A 17,106-nucleotide genomic window follows, 5' to 3' on the forward strand; every position below is an offset into this window, starting at 1 on the left:
CAGTACTGATTCTGTCACAGAAAAGTCATTTTTACAACACACTCAAATGTTTACACAAATTTCGTTTAGTTTTATCATTAAAAGAGCAGATTACATTTATACGAGAGCACTAATTACCAAAAGAAGTGTCAGAATGCAATTATACTGTTTAAACCCCCGCATCTTTAGCTGAATAATAAAACTGGCAAATTGAAATTGCAATTTTGGATTATCTCCCATCGGCCATTCGATAAATTAAAAACGATAGCCCCGACAAAAGGCCAAACCCATTAACCCACTCGTGGAGCAAGGTCAGCTAAGCAATTAAAAGCGAAAACGGGCTGTGCATAAATGTAACAAAATAACGCACACATTGTGGTTTTAATGCCCACCTCCCAACCTCCGACCTCTTAGTTTGACCCCGCCCCAGCTGCGTGGATGGCGTGGAAAGCCCATAACTTTTATGGCACGCACGCAGTTTTTATTCTCGTCGATCTGCAGACGGAATTGCCATCAAAATGCTCCAACTGCCAGCCGACACCTGCCGTCAAAGTCAACCATGTAAATATCCGTGTTTAAAAAATAATAATAAAAAGGTCGAGGTTTGCCCCGTGTTTGACTTCAGCCTTTATGTGCATGCAAACGCATAATCAAGCGTGAAGCGCAGACATCCCGCCCTCAAAAAGTCCTCCTTGGCACGCATATATATATAGTACGCATCCCTGTTATCCCTTATCCTTATCCTGCTTACATTTAATTTCACCTTCAGCCACCGAATCTGAAACTGCCACACCGCCAAGACGTCGCGTCGCCTGCCAACCAACCAACCAACCAACCAAGCAGCTATACAGCCTTTTCCCGCTCTTCCGCTGCTTTATAATGTTCCTTTCACTTGGGTACCACATACCCTGACCGAGGGTTTTATGCTTTTGCGGCCACTTTCAATCCCAATAAAGAACATGTTCTGAGTGTTTTTCGATAATATTTAAAAAAACTTGAATGCATTTGAAAAATTGGTCTTCAAAAGCAACTTATTTTATGTCATGTACATGTGCTGTGTACTAGTAAATCCCTAAAAACATTCAATTTATAAAAGCGGTTTTTATATATGTCATATGTTATATTAACGACAGTTAATAAACATGTTTTGATCACTACATTTTGTGATATTTTAATGATTCTTTTTGTTTAATGCCACGATTTTTTGACTTTAAAGTAGGGTACATAAATTGTTTCAATAGAATGAATAATTAATTTAAAATGTTTTTGACGAAAATTAGGATAGTAGATTATAATTAACCTGAACCATTTACATAAAAAAACAATATTAATTTTCTGGAAAAGTAGCTGTAAAATGGGTAGGCAAAATATACGTTTAGAATATGTTATATATAATATTTTAACAAACCGTTTGATTTAAATGGATAATTATAATGACAGCGTTTAATTTAAATAAAAGTCATAAAAAACAAACAAATATGTAGTAGTTAGTTTGGATTTACGAGGGGCACTTGGCCAGCAAGGATATTTAAAATGTCGGCCATCGCAGATAGGACTTTGCTTATTTCCTTTTTTTATTTTTTTTTTTATTTGGGTTTCTTGTTGTCGTCTGTGCATTTGACAGGAAAAATTAGTTGGCTACGAAAACTTTTGGCCTCGCCGTCGCACATACACAGACGTGACTTTGCTGCGATGTGTGCGTGTGTGTGCTCTATCACGGACTGCGTCCTTTTCGTCCTGGCAGTTGTAAAATTTGTGCTAACGAAAAACCATAAACAGGTGTTGTTTGTTGTTGACGCTGCATGTGGCCTGCCGCACAATCTGTTCTGTTCGTATGTCTGTTTTCTACATAATCCGCTCGCCAAGGCTGATCCTGGCATGCCCATGCCCATTCCCATTCCCAAGGACCTCCTTTTTCCACCTCATACCAATCGAACGTCCTTCGGGGGCTGGCTGTGTTTCGCAACTGTTTCGGGCACCGAAAGTTATTAAACTTAATGCAGTTTAATTGACCTTTTGGGTGGCCAAAAGTTTTGCACCGTCTGCTGTTGGCGTTCAAAACGAAAACGAGCAAAGACGATGGAAATGGCAAACGAAGAAGGACAAATACTCGACATCGCATTATTACTTTTAATTATGGCTTAAGTCTATTGACTGGAAATTTTAATATGTTATTTATTTACAATTAACGCCCCAGCAAATGCTTTCGTGTACAACTGGGCGTATGATTTATGGCATTCCCGGCCCTCACAGCAATTGTAATTGTAACTATTGTTGAATGCAATTTCCCTTTGTTTGCGATTGTACATATACATATATGTAAGTATATATGGAATTGTGCGTGTAACAGTTGCTACTCGTAAATTACAGGTTTAAGGATTTCGGGCCGGGGTTGGGTGTCACTTTTAAAACCGAAAATCTTTGGTCGAAGGGGTTTTTGGGGGTTGGATTGAAACCGAAATGAAAATGAAATTATTTATGATGCTCATTTGATGCGACAGCTTTTGGCCAACACGTCCTGTGTTCTGAATATGTTTCCATAGATTAGGTCGAGCGGAAATTCACAAAGTGCGTTGTTTTGGATGTGTGTGGAGCCCTTTAAGTTGACCAATTTGCTGATATCGTTTGGGTATCAATAGGATTTACATATATATAGAAAATTGTGGAATTTAGTGAATAACTTATATATATATGGAAATTGAAATAATTTCCTTAGCACTTCGAAGGCAGTGATTCATGTTGTGTTACATTCTGTTTAAGCAAAATAATTGTGTTTTAGCAGGGGCAAAAATTTACAAATGCATTGTACTTTGATTCTCTCATATTATTTAATTGAAGTAATAGTGATCTGAGTATTTAGTCGAAAATTTCAAGAGAAATTAGTATAAGACATGACCTTTTTATTTTAAAAATCATTACATAATGAATACAAATTCATTCATGATAAGTCATAGTTTCTGGCATTTCAAATGATTTTGTAGTTTTCTTATAACTTATTTTTCGAGAACGTAAAAATGCTTATCCTATAACCCCTACAGCATCTTGCAAAGCTTACGAAGCCTGCAACCATCCACTGCCTTCTTCCCAAAGCCAAGTCACATATTTTAATTTGTTAATTACATAGCTGCCTTGTTGGTGCAGGAGTAAAAGGCAGTAAATTTATACACCGAATAGCTGCAGCACGGGCAAAGTAATCAGCATATATATATATATAGTTTTACAGCCGGGCAATGCAGGAAAGTTCGGTCCTGACCCTTGGTCTGCAGGCTAATTTGCCCGGTGTGACTTTTGAAAAAAATTTCGGTCTTAAATTGCTTATAAAAAAAAAATGTTTGGAAAGAAAAAACTTTGATCAATTACTAAAAAAAAATATTTAAGAAGCTCATGTTAAAGTTTGAGACTCGTCGGCTTAGCCGTTTTCGAGTAATGTTGGTGACCGACTTTGAGCACATCATTTTGAGTAAAAAAAAGCGTTTAAAGTTTGTACTTGTATTTGGAAGCATTCTGAAACGCCCTTTTAAATTTGGGTGTAACTTCGAAAATATTCACCGGAACGGAAAATATTCGCTTAAAAAACAGTTAAACAGTTTCCAAAGAAGTTCAAAAAAATATAAATAAAATATCATATCATATCATATCATATCATATATATAGCTCAAGAACTCCACTTAAAACATTTTTAGTATGTCCCTTTCCTCGCCCTGTCTTCTGAACCAATTAATTTTTCTTAAAGTCCGATACCTTCCGATTGATGTGTTATATACAGTAGTCTCCTATGCACACGCTCTTGGTGCGCATTGTCACTACATGTCCTCTCGTCCATAGTGATTAGACTAACAAAAACATATTTTTTGGCTATTTAGGGAATTTTATTGTTTTTGTTATAAAACAGTGTTAAACAGCTAAAATTTTTTTAAATTTTTGTACGTTTATTTGCGTCTAAAAGCAGTCTTCTTTTAAAACTTATAATTAAATTATGTTTGTCAACTATTTAGTTTTAAATTTTGCATAGCCTAAATAAAAAACGAAGCGCTCTTGCATTTTTAAGAAAAATCTATAAATTTTGTCTGTAAAATTTAATAATGAATTAAACTAAGTTTAAACAAGCAGTTTACCAAACTTATCTTGAAAATCTCCAACATTTTTCCTTTTGTTTTAATTTAAGTCGCTTCTTTGTACTCTTGCAAACTGATGGATACCGGCCAATTTTTGGGCCCAAAATAAACCGCTCCGGCAGCCAGGATCCTTATTAAGCATGTGAGTCCGCAGCATCCCTCTCGCTCGCTCCGATGCCATCTCCCTCGCTCCGCCCATACCATTGCACATAAGCGCTTAATGAGTATAAATGAGCTTGATTGCATATTCCAAGGCGGCTGGTGTGCCTTCTCTTCTGCGTTTGTGTGTGCGTGCTGTTTTTTAATAGCCTGCATATGGCGTTGTAAAAGTTTTCATTACACAAACAGCAGCAGTGGCAGCAACTACAATTTACCGGCAACAAGAACAGCAGCAGCAGCAACAACAACAACAACAACAACAATAACAACAACAACTTATTGGCCTGACTTTTAAGCGCATTTAACACACGGCGTATGCGTAATGTGCTGGCAGAGCGAGATGCTGGCAGTCAAATTGAATACTGTTGCTCGTAAAATGCTTAAGCACCTGCACACAGCAACAGCAACAACAATTACAGCGGCAGCAGCAGCAACGGCAACTGAAAAGGGGACAGCACAAGTACTTTTGCAACAATCACACTGCGAAAAATTGCTCACATATTGACGAAAATATTTCCATATTAAGAGTTTTTATGTATGATGGGAGAATTTTAAAACAGCCAAAAAATTATTGTATTATATTTACATTATCTTTTTCTTTTGATAATTTTATTGATATAGTAATTTCATATTTTTTTTTTTTAATGACGATAGATTAGTTTTTTTATGCTTAAATTTTTAAAAACACTAAGAATATACTGCTAGAAAAATTAGTAAATTAATTTTGATTAATTATTTAAAGTCCAAGTTATTAATTTCAATAAGTATGTTTTCCAAAAATTGTTTTTTATATGATATGAAATTTATTTAGAATTTATAATATTTTTGGTCACACACTAGAACTTAAAAAGCTAATAATTCTCCCTTCCCTTGACAAAGAAGGCTAATATGAAATAAGTAAGGTTATTGAAGAATTTTTTGTGCCAGTGTACACTTAACGCTAATTTGGCGTTTTACCGTCGAATGATTTTTGAGCATACGCAAGTTACATGCCCACATACACATGGTCGGTAAAATTTCTGCTAAAAGTTAAAAAGTTTTTTTTTTTTTTTTGGGCTACAAATAGCGGATGCCGTTTCTGTGGAATTTTCTGGGCAAAATTTCATCTGCGGTTGATTTTGATTGTGAAAGGATTTGCCAAATTGCTGTTTGCAACGGTGCGGCAAAAAATCAAAGGGATTTTCAATACCAATACATTCATGCAGCAGTAGATCGCATCCCTGTAAGTCTGTGTGCGTATGGTTCAGTTTGTGGTTCACACAATGGTAGAACCCCCCTACACCCACTTTACACCCTCGACCCCCTAACCCACCATCCACCGCATTTCTTTCGCCCACTGCCAATGCGTTTAAACAACAGTTTAACAGCAGTTTGCCTGCCTTTTGTTATTGGCGAGGCTGTTTCCTTTGCTCCGCCGCTGTTCTCTTCTCGTTCTGTTGCTGCATTTACGGCCTTTGGTGGGTGGAAAATTGGGGCGAGGTGGACGGAAAATTTGGCTGACTGCTGCTCGATTTATGGAAATTGTGCAATATTTTTTTTTTCGGCAGAATACGATTTTTTCGGTTCTATTGTTGGGCAGCACCCCTTTTGCATAAAGAAAGCCTTTGCAAATGGTTTCCATTTTTGTTTTCTTGTTTTGCTTTTGTTATTTTAAGTCTTAGGCTTAGACAAATTTAGGTCTATCTTTTTTCGAAATGTTTTGTTCTGAAAATTCAAGTTTGGTTAGCCCTTTTTGGCAGAATTTAAAAATTTGATAATTTCATATTTTATAAGCAAGAAAAACAACAAGGAAAATACATTTTAATCCATTATTTAGCATTTAATTATTTTTATTGTTTTTTAATTCCATCATATTTATTTCATTGAAATAGCTTTGTTGTATTGGTTTTAAGTCTGATTTTAAATCTAAACAAAAGTTTGTAATAGTCTTTCCATCATTTCCAAGAACCCTTGATTTTAAGATCAAAACCCCTTGTTTTTTTAAATGTAAAATAATATATATATCGGCTATGCATTTTTAATCAACTCTTATTAGCAAATTATAATTTTCTTTGTCTTATTAAAAATCAGAAGGTTCGATTCCAATATTCAAATTATTTGCTAGAAATTCCACAAGATTTTCCATTTAGCCCCCTACCAGTCCCAAACCAATTGTCCCTCGTTTTATTATTAAAAACCTTTGACTTTGTACCAACAAAATTTACTTTTGGTCCTTTTTCGCATCCACGCCGCTGGCTATGCACCATTATTTGTGCGGGGGAAAAGATGCGGACCCGGAAAACGCTCAGAAAAAGGAATGCAGCCAATAACTTGGCGCTTAATTTTTGCACAATTTTGGCCGCCAAAGGCCAAATAAATAACTTGCTACAGCCAAATACGGGCACAAGAATATTTTTAGCTTTTTCTCTCCCCATCCAATGGCGTAATTATGCGAAATGCGGACGCATTAAAAATTAATAACTAAACTGCCTTTGGCAGTATTTGCCATACGGTCGCCTCCGCACTTAGCCAAGTGGGCGTGGCTCTTGCGAAACTAAAAGCATATTTAATAAACTGCAGCAACAATGAGCGGCATTTGAAACAGACTGAGCCGGGTAAATAGTAGAAAGATAGGGTTGTGGAGACGCCGGAGTAAGAAGGCGATGCCAAGCTTATTAAGTGTACGCCTTTCTGGCCAAATAATGGCAAAAGGAACGTCGACAATGTGCATTAAAATAATGAGAAATTAAAACGCAGATTATGGAACAAAAAAACCAAACAAAAATAACCAAGCAAAGTTAATGAAAAATGCATGGCAAAAATTCTTTGAAATAATATTAAATTATTTTTAAACGGAATAGACAAGCATAATTTTAACAACCAGTAAGAGTCTTATAAATAAATGCATAGTTTTTAAAAAAAAAAGTCAATCAAATGAAAGAAAAGTAAAGCTAAGAAACTAAATTAACTTTATTAGACTTAAAAAATAAGAGTTTTTTTTTTTTTAATTTTTATATATATATGTAAATTACTTGACCTAATCAAAGGTATTTAGATGTTTTCATAAGAAACAAACTTTTATTAAATACTTGACCAATTGTATAATAACAAAATTTTAATCTTGTAAGAAATTTGCTTTTTATTTCTTATAAAAATTGTATTATGCAGTGTTCCATAAAAACTATTATTAATATAGTTTAAAAATTATTTTTTTACGTTTCAAGCATTCATAATTCATAAGCGAGCTTAAGCCCAATATTGATAACATGTATTTCCGCAAGCTTTTACTTCAATTTGCATGGCTTAAAGAACTATTGAATATTAAACTTTTAACTGATTGCGTTTCGAATGGTACATTTATTATTCAGTAGCTAGTTTGAAACTAAAGCACTTACCATAAATTTATAAGAAATTTTTGCAAGGGTCGTTCGCCACTTTGCTGCTGGGAGGCAGGAAAAGTCAAAAGGCGTTATTAATAAATACAGAGAGTTTTGGGGGGAGCGGAAAGGAGATAGATAGTGGTGCAGCTGGTTTTCATTTAACTTTTTTAAGCTACTTCACAGTCCCCCAGCGACTTGGCCCATTTGGGCCAACTAACGCCATTAGCTGGCCCATTGAGCGCTTTGTTGGCTTTCAATAAAAATTTCCATTAAATTGACCCTCCGCCCCTATGGTTTCTTGTGCCTTTTACCCGATTTTCCTCTAGTTTCCCCTAGTTTCCTCCATTTACCCCCGCTTCACGTCATTTGCTGCATCGCATAAAATGCGTATGCATATTGCCGACTTGCAACTGCTACTGTTGCGTTCGGTAACTGGGCAGTAAATTTTAACTACTGCCTGGCCGGGAATCCCCTTACCATCCGCACATTTTCCCATAACCCATACCCTCACGTTTCAGTTAGACAGATAAATGGCGGCTAGTTTTGCGTTTGCATGGCTAATGGAAATTTGCATCCAGTTGGCGGCTTCCACAAAACTCGCTAAGCGTTTTTTTCCACACCCAACCCAATATACCCCATTCATCTAATGAAACTTTGGCTAAAGTTGCAGCGGCCGCGAAATGAGCTGCAACATTATCGAATGCTGGCGGAAAATATTAGTCTTTCGGCTGCACATAATTAATATTCTGGGAATTAATTTGACGGTCTACTTTTTATACAGAAAATATTAATATGTTTTATTTTCATGATAAATAGTATCTCAATCAACTTGTTGACTAACGAAATTCAGTGTTAAAGAAATACAAATTTCAAATATCATATGTTTATTTTATTATAAAAAGTTTTTATACAAATAAACGTATCAATCTACATTGGAAATTTGATAGTGATGTTGTTTGCTCACGTTTATATATATTTTGAAACATACGACAAACAAAGGACTGCTTATTTCAAGCCGCATTTTGCGTTCTTTACCTAATTAGTGTTTAATATCAATAAACCTAACTATGATATAAATTGGTAAATTTCAGTGGTATTTTTACCAAACATATTTTGCTTGTCTTCTATTTTACCTAATTTCTTTAAATACTGCTGCCCCCGAAAAAATCTTAAATGCCCAAAAGTTTCTGTTAGCCTGATAGTAGCGTGTTTCCTGATCGATCGAGCCTTGTTGGTTTCGAGTGCTTTACTATTCCGCATTCCCTGTGCGAAATCCATGCGATATTGACTGTTGTTCTGTGAGTGCGCGCCTCTTTCTCGGTGTGAGTGTGTATAAATCTTAATTATGTACAATGCACATTTTCTAATTGACTGCACACACACATACACACAGCGGCACGCAGACAGATAGAGGGCTATGCGCACTTTGCATGTGGGCATGGCCCCACCTAGGCTGCTGCATATTACGTATACGTTATGTCAATTATGTAAGAAAAGTTACCGCTTCGAGCAATGCCATGCGCCAATTTTCTGCGGCAGCACAGAGAACAAAATTAACTTTATGCACCACAATGATAGTAAAAACGTTTTGATAAATAACAGATGGTTTGGATAAGTTAAATGTGCTTAAAAAATGCATATCTTTAAGTGACATATGAGTCATTGAATTATAAATAAATAATTTTAGCAAAAACATTTGTACATAATTTTGTTGAAACCTGTTTTTTTTTTGTATATAAACAGACATTGTGTTTGGCTTTAATAAATATATTGAATGTTCGATTTATTTTTGGAATGCATTTGTTTATTTAATATGTGATATGTTTTTTTTTTTGGTTTATTAATTAGTGGCTTATTAATTAGGTCAGATTTTTTCTCTGAGTGTTTTTTTGCGCTGAGAGTGGGTCGCGTAATTTGTTTACCAGGCGACCACTATTGGAGCTCGACGCTTCGCAAAATGTCCAACCAACTGTTAAATTTACTATTATACGGGCTATTATCCTGGCCATGGCACTTACTCCTTTGGATGCAACGGCTTCTGATGCTGCTGCCTTCGCTTTTGCTCTTGGGTTCCGTCTGCTCCATTAATGGGCGTTTGGCCATAGGCAAATTTTTTGGCAGACAGCGGAGGCATGGTCGGGCGTGAAGTTTATGCGCACATATGAGCTTTTAATTGCAATTTAATGGCCGGTCATTTATTATCTAGCGGCGACGACAACAACAAAGGGCAACAACGACAGCGAACGGAAGGCAACAACTCATTGTCCATGGGCTTGGAAACTTTTCACTCTTTCGCCTTATGTAAATTTTACGTGTACATGCAGTTTGTATCGCTCTCTCTCTCTCCGTTTTTTTTTTTTTGACCACGCTGCGTATGCGTTATGTGCTTTACTCCTTGCCTTTCGCCGGCCTAACTGGAAAAGTTACTAATGGCTTGTGTTTGTGTTATTGTTTGCCATTTTCAACCAATTTCGAAATTTCTATACTCTTTGTTAAATGAATGGTATTTGTTTGCTTGCCCCCAAAATGTGTTTGTTTGCTGAAAATGTATTTTTATTTATTTTTAGGTAGGGCCAACTGCAATTGGTTTTGTTCCCTTTTTATTTGGCTTTTTTGTTTTTCCCTTAAGTAAATATGAATTGTTCTGACGCAAGTCTAACTTCACCAAGCGAACGATGTTTGTTAAATTAAAGGTGTCCCTTTGTTTTGCATGTACAGGATTAACATAATAATCTTATAATGACAACAATAAAAAAATTTGGTTATTCAAATTTTTTTAAAGCGCTAGTTTTTAATGTACTAAACGTTTCAATTTCGTTCCAAATTCAATCAAATACGTTTGATGTTTATATTTATAAACCTATTATTTTTAATATTAATTGATATCTCTAAAAGGCGTTTTTATTTATTTTTAATAAAACATTTTGTATTTAATTTATATATATACTAGTCTATATAATCAATTTATTTCAGTAAACTGTTATAAATTTACTTTTCCTAACGAGTTTTCTCCAACATCAGATGCCTTTTAAATAACAACATTGACACATTTCAGACATTTCATGCACTCTGTTGCGGCCAAAACAATGCCAAACATTGATTTCAAATGCGCTCACATTTTTGTGAATGAGGCAGGAAGCTTTGGACAATTTAAATTGGCAGAAACCATAACAATTGACAGTCACATGCCACATACATGCCATAACACACTCGCATGCGAACGCATTAGCCAAACTGTTTTAGAGAGCCAAACTTCAACTGACCACAGAGGAAAACCAAACAAAAACCATTGGATAGTCTAGGAACAATGTTTAAATATTGTATTTTCACGTTTAGCAGCCAGAAATGATTTATCTACCCCTCTCGCTCTTAATCTGTAACTGCATCTCATTTTCCCAAAAAAGGAGCCTAAAATGAACTTTGTCAATTAATTGCTCTGAAATTTTGCGAATGTCGAATGCAAAATGTTGCTTTACAAAATCCATAACACTTCTACACTCAGGAAAAAGTAAGCACTAAATTAGTAAGACACTTTAAATCAATTTGATTATGTATATATATGTATATTATTTTTAAACAATATTTAGAATACGTCTCTTAGAAAATGTAAATATTTTTTTTAAATAAAATGAATTGTATAAACAAATCGAATAATTAAATAAATTCTTAAGTCCATTGAGCTAATAAAATAAATGCATTATTTTATTGTTTAGAAAGTGGAATTATTTAAGATTATAAATTTCTGTGTTCGAGGGTTCGTTAAATTCTGTGTGTACGATTGCATTGTCTGTGGACTTGTGTGTGTAAATTAGCAATGTAAATATAGCAATTTAAAATGCCGAACAATAAATATGAATGCAAGAGCGGCGAACAAAAAACAAACGACGATATCAGCGGCAAATAATTGAATTTACCCACAGCAAGTGGAATCCAGGGAGGCTAAATTGGAAGGGCAGGGGGGCAAGGGGAACCCTTTGTTGGCCAAGGGCAGGGCACAACCCGCATTCCACACACACATCGACAGACAGACATATTGTATGCCTTTGTACGAATCTAATAAACCGAATCATGTAACATATACATATATGCAAAAATAACTTCAACCCGATGTGTGTCTGTGTGCATGTGCTGTTGCGTCTGTGGTTGTGTATTTGCTTATGTATGTGTCTGGCTCATCGAGTACACTAAGCTGCAAATTGTATTTAAATTAAAAAGTTTGCAAATCTATAACAAGTTTTAATTTACTTTCATTTAATTACATTTTAAGATATACATATTGTTAGGCAACAAATTCTTTTGTTATTGTGCTTAAATCAAAACGTTATAAATCTTTTATTGATCAATATTTAAATAGATTTTTCTTTTTTGAATCAAATTTGATTAGTTAGTTAGTTAGTTTTCAAATTGTCTATTATATAACCATTATTTCTAGAGTTTTTATATATAAAAAAAAGTTTTTATTTGCATGTAATCGTTTAGTTTAATAATAGATTTAATTTTATTTTAATTTATTTTTTTTTGACTTTACTTTAATAATACACTTTGTTGGCGTGTAAATATTTGTCTATTTATTTTATGTTCTGTTGCTCAGTCTAAAATGCGAATGAGCCTGGTTTGGCTTGATTATGGCGGCCAATACTCATGAAATATTGAAAAGAGCACGTCACAGGGACTTGGCTGTTCTAGAGAGGTAGTGAAGGGGTTTCGGGGGGTAGACATTGTGACACGCATATACCACACCCCCACTACACGATTGATGAAATATGCATGAAGTTGACTTTTGTGCCAGGCCAAAATCACAGCAGAGCATTGCCTCATTCACCTTAACGAATCTGCATCCGCAGCCGCATCCCCATCCGCATCCGCATCCGCACTCCAAGCCCACAAAGGTTGCCATTGTTTGATGTTGGGGTTATGTAACTTTAATTGAAATGTAAACTGCAGACCGCACGCGACTCAAACGATGTAAAGCGATGTTTTTAATGTGACAAACAACGTGAGCTATATAATTTACGTGTTTCATCCCTTTTTAATTGCGCCAAAAAGTCAAAATCATTGCCAAAAGGTTGCCCTCTTTTTGCAACTGTGTATTGGGTATTGGGTGGGTTGAATTAATTTGTTTAGGCGTTTATTGTTTGTGTTTTTAGACAGTTTTATCATGCATATCAAATGAGCAGGTGCCAACTTCTATGGCCACCTAATATGTATACCAAAAATTTAATGATTGTATGAGCCTCTAAAGCCGCACGGAAAAGTATGCAAACATAGTTTTTTGTTTCAGCTGATAAATAAATATTTATTGGTCGCGGAATATTGTTGGAGAAGAATATTTGGCCTCGAAAGCTAACACAGAATTTAAATTTGGGGTCTTTTTGTTTCCTTAAAGTATAATCTGTTAAAAATGCTGTGGCTTGTGTAAAATAAACTACAATTTTAAGTAGCTAAAATGTACTTTAAAATATAATTCATATATATGTCGATAGTGAAACTGAGTTAATAATATATAGAAAATAATAAAATTACTTAATTCATGCAGGAGATAATTTCTGCAACAATAGTAATAACTAAGAATGAGGAAAGTGTCATTTAATACATTTAATCAGATTTAGCTGATAATGTGTAACGATGGAAAAAAAATGTAATCAGCTGTTGTACTTTCCAGTTTTTTTAAACTAAACATGCCAATGTTCTTACAGAACATAATTTCTTAAGAAATATATAAAACAAATGAAATCTAAAAATAAAATTTTGTATATAAAATCGATTTGGAGCTGTAGGACATTTCTCCTGGCAAAACCCGTAAAATCTTAATAAGGTATAAAAGTATCAATGCATTCTCTTAAAAAAAAGCTATAAAATTACCATTTTATAGGATAATCTTAAATCAAAAGCACCATAAAGTATGAAACATGTTTTGTTGCTGTAGAGGAATTTACGGTTTTTCAGCTGAGACACTGCCACTTGCCATGCAAAGTTTCCATTTTCTTTATCTATAAATTATCCGGACATGGATCTCATACCCCCATAACTTTATCGGTGCTTATCTGCCGCGACTTGAAAATGTTTTTATAGTCATCGTCTGCTTTGTCGTTGCCGTTGTGTCTGTGTCACGTTAATTACCCAATAATTTTGCACATGACGCGACTTTTTTACGGAGAAATTTTCATAATCATTTTTTTTCTTTCATTTTTTTTTTTGTGTTCCGGAACACTCCTCCTTAGACATTTGGGCGCTCCCAGAGGAGGGCGTTTCCGTCCCACTAATGACAGCGTCGCCCCATGAAGTTGTTACTTTGTTTAATGTCTAAGGAATTCCGGGGTACTCACATGCAAAAAGCCAAGTGGGAGGAAAAACCGTTGGAAGGTGGGCGTTTTGGGGACAAAAGGGCTTTGCTTTGGCTTTCCATTTTTTTGCCTCAATGAGCGGATCAATCAACGTGTCAAATCGTCTTGAAACGATGTGGATGCGCACGTGATGCGCTGGAAAACCGCTTTAACAAATTACCACAGCAGGCATTTTGGTTAGTTAAATTTTGGGTTTTGCTTCTTATTTTTTTTTATTTTTTTTTTTTTTTTGGGTGGAATCGAAAGAGCAGAGATATGTCAGAATTCTTTTGGGCAATCACGAACGACTTAAGCGCCATTGATTGACGTTTGATTGAGAATTACCTTAGCCATTGTGTCAATCAAGGTGTGTTGTGGTAAATCGAATTTATCTTGGCACATATCAAAATATGCCTTAGACCGACCCCAAAGAAATTCAATTGAGGTGTCAGTTGGGAAATTTAATTTGCCTGTCGCCTCTCGTTTGGCAAATTTTCATTCCCTTCATCTTCTCGCCGTTTGGCAAATTTTAAAACGTTAATCGCTGAAGTTTTTGTATTTTTTTCACTGTGTTTTCTTTCGGGGACATTGATGAATGGGACATGGACAGTGGCTGAGGCTGAGACTGCGGAGGGGTGCGGGATCAGATTGGAAAATAAATTGAAAAGTTGCTACGTTAGCGTTATTTTGTACTATTTATATACACACCCGTATAAATAAAAGAGAAGATGGCGTCTGCCGAGTGTTTGCCAAAGCGTAATTGAACGACTCTGAAAGTGAGTTTAGCTCGGGCTAACAGCTTTAATTAAAGCCGGATCTAAAATCGATGACATCAAGTTGTAGGTATATTTACCAGGATCGAGATTCGCTGTTACCAATTTTCTTTTAAAGATTTTAAATATTGCACTTGGTGTTTGGTTTCCGTCGATGTTGATGAAGACTAACTTTTAGAAATTAAATCATGTCAAAAACTGTTTAAATCACTATTTAAGAAGGTGTTATTTGTTATTTTTAAAATTATAATCGCTTTGATATTTGAATGTTTGCCAATTTGTTCATTTTAACATTTAAAATGTTGTTTCCTCATTCCTTAAAGCGTTAGGAACTTGCTAAATTTATATATATATATTTTTTTTAAAAGTTTAATGTTATGGAATACATTTTTATGGTTATATTTAAAATTCCAATATTTCTGTCTCAGCTTGCCCCGTCAACTTTTTGCAGTATTATTCCCCAACGCGCATTATGCGAAAAACAATGAAATTAACGAACCAAAAACGAATGAGAAAATCGCGATGCGAAACTCTCCCGCTTTGTCCCTATAGAAATGCAAAGATATAGCCAGTCGAATAGGGGGGTAAGGCGTGCAGCGAATTGGTAAAATGGAGTGGGGAGAATAAAGCAGGCGTCGCACAAAGAAAAAATGTTCAAAAAAGCGTAAAATCAAAGCGCCCAGCAAACGCGCACAGATGGTTCCATAATTAAATAAGCATCGACTGGCTGTAACCAAGGAACGGGGGATTTCTGGGGGGCAGCTGAAATTGCGGCAATACCGACACCATTTTTGAAGTCATCCAGCTGAGGGTCTAATGCTCTAGCTACTAACTACACTGGCAAAATCCATATAAAGTTAAAAAAAAAAGAGAAACGGGAAATAAATATTGGTTGCTTTATTTTTATGTGACCCTGACTTGATTTAAGCTAGAAATATATTCAGTGGGTTAAAAATTACTAAAGAAATAAACAATTAAATAGAGACACCTGTAGGTTAACAAGATTTGTATTAAAAAACTTGTAATTAATAAATAATATTGTATAAGTTTTTCTCGGATCTTACAAATATTATAATATCAATAATATTTATTATTATTTTTTTGTCGTGCTAGAATGTGTTTCTTAATTTTTTTTTAAATGATTTTGAATTTCTGAATAAGGTGTCGAAACAAACAGTATGTCGAAAATAATTTCAAACAATGTTTATTTCTTCAAGTAAAGTACAAAATAAATATTAAGAATTAAGTTAGATAAATATTATTGAAATGAAACAAATTCATGTTTAAATATAATTAATTTTGAAACATTGTGATTAGAAAAAATCCGAGGTCTATTAAAATTAAGATATACAAGTTTCGTTTGTGTACAAGTGGAAAAACTCCAACTTAAATTATTTTTTGCCTTGCTTAAACTGTTTTCACTTAATACGTGAATATTTATTTCAGTATCTGACTTCCTTCTCCAATTGGTGGTGCTACTGCTTTCTGGATTTTCCCCCGACCTTCTGCTGGTCTCCCATTTCCTTCTCTTTCCCTCCGACACTCACTCATTTTGCCATTTTACCTAATTGGTAATTTTTACTCCCCCCGTTCGAAACACTCCTGCTGCCTCATTCCCCCAGTTCCTGATGCTACCCATCGTTCAGATATTCCAGCTATAGCTCCGCCAGCCCGTCCGTCCGCAATTGATTTCGGTTTGGTGTGCGAGTCGGCAAGGACGATTGACGAGTCGCCTGGAGGACACTTCAGCGCGACACTTCAGGTATGTCCTGGCTGCTTTTCACGTGCTCTTTAGCCTATTTCCCGTTTCCTGCACCGAATCCGTGTCCCAGTCCGAACCTCAACCTGAACCTGAATTCGAGTCCTTTCTGGCCACTGGCCTGGTTGTCGTTGTTGTCATTCGTTAGCGAAGGGAGGACCGTTAAAAGGACCTTTTTGGGGCTGCGGCATGCGGCATGCGGCATGCGCATGCTAATAAGTAAATCCAGCGATCCAATCCGGAGAATAAATATTTGACAAACGTACGCAGGGGCGGAAAACTTGGAATGTAAGTATAATAAATGCGATTTTGAATTTGAGTCCTGCCGTTCGTTATTTGGGGAGGGTGGTTTGGATCGGATGGTCCCGAAAGCAGGACTCTGCGCTACGTGCCACTTGTTTTAAAATTCAGCGTCAAAATCGTTTTATTTGCCAATATTTCATTGCGCGCTCGAGTACTTCGTCCTTTTGCTTTTCGTCCGCCACTGTCCTGTCGCTCGTTCAGTTTATTAATGGTGTTGGTTTTCGGATTATTTAACGGTGTATTATTTTATTATTTATTTTTGCATTAATTTTTGATGCCCTCTACGAATTACTTTGCCCATCATCGCCGTATCCCGCAAACCTCTCTAATGGATTA

This window comes from Drosophila elegans, unplaced genomic scaffold (genome assembly GCF_018152505.1).
Source record: "Drosophila elegans isolate 14027-0461.03 unplaced genomic scaffold, ASM1815250v1 contig_208, whole genome shotgun sequence".
Lineage (NCBI taxonomy): Eukaryota > Metazoa > Arthropoda > Insecta > Diptera > Drosophilidae > Drosophila > Drosophila elegans.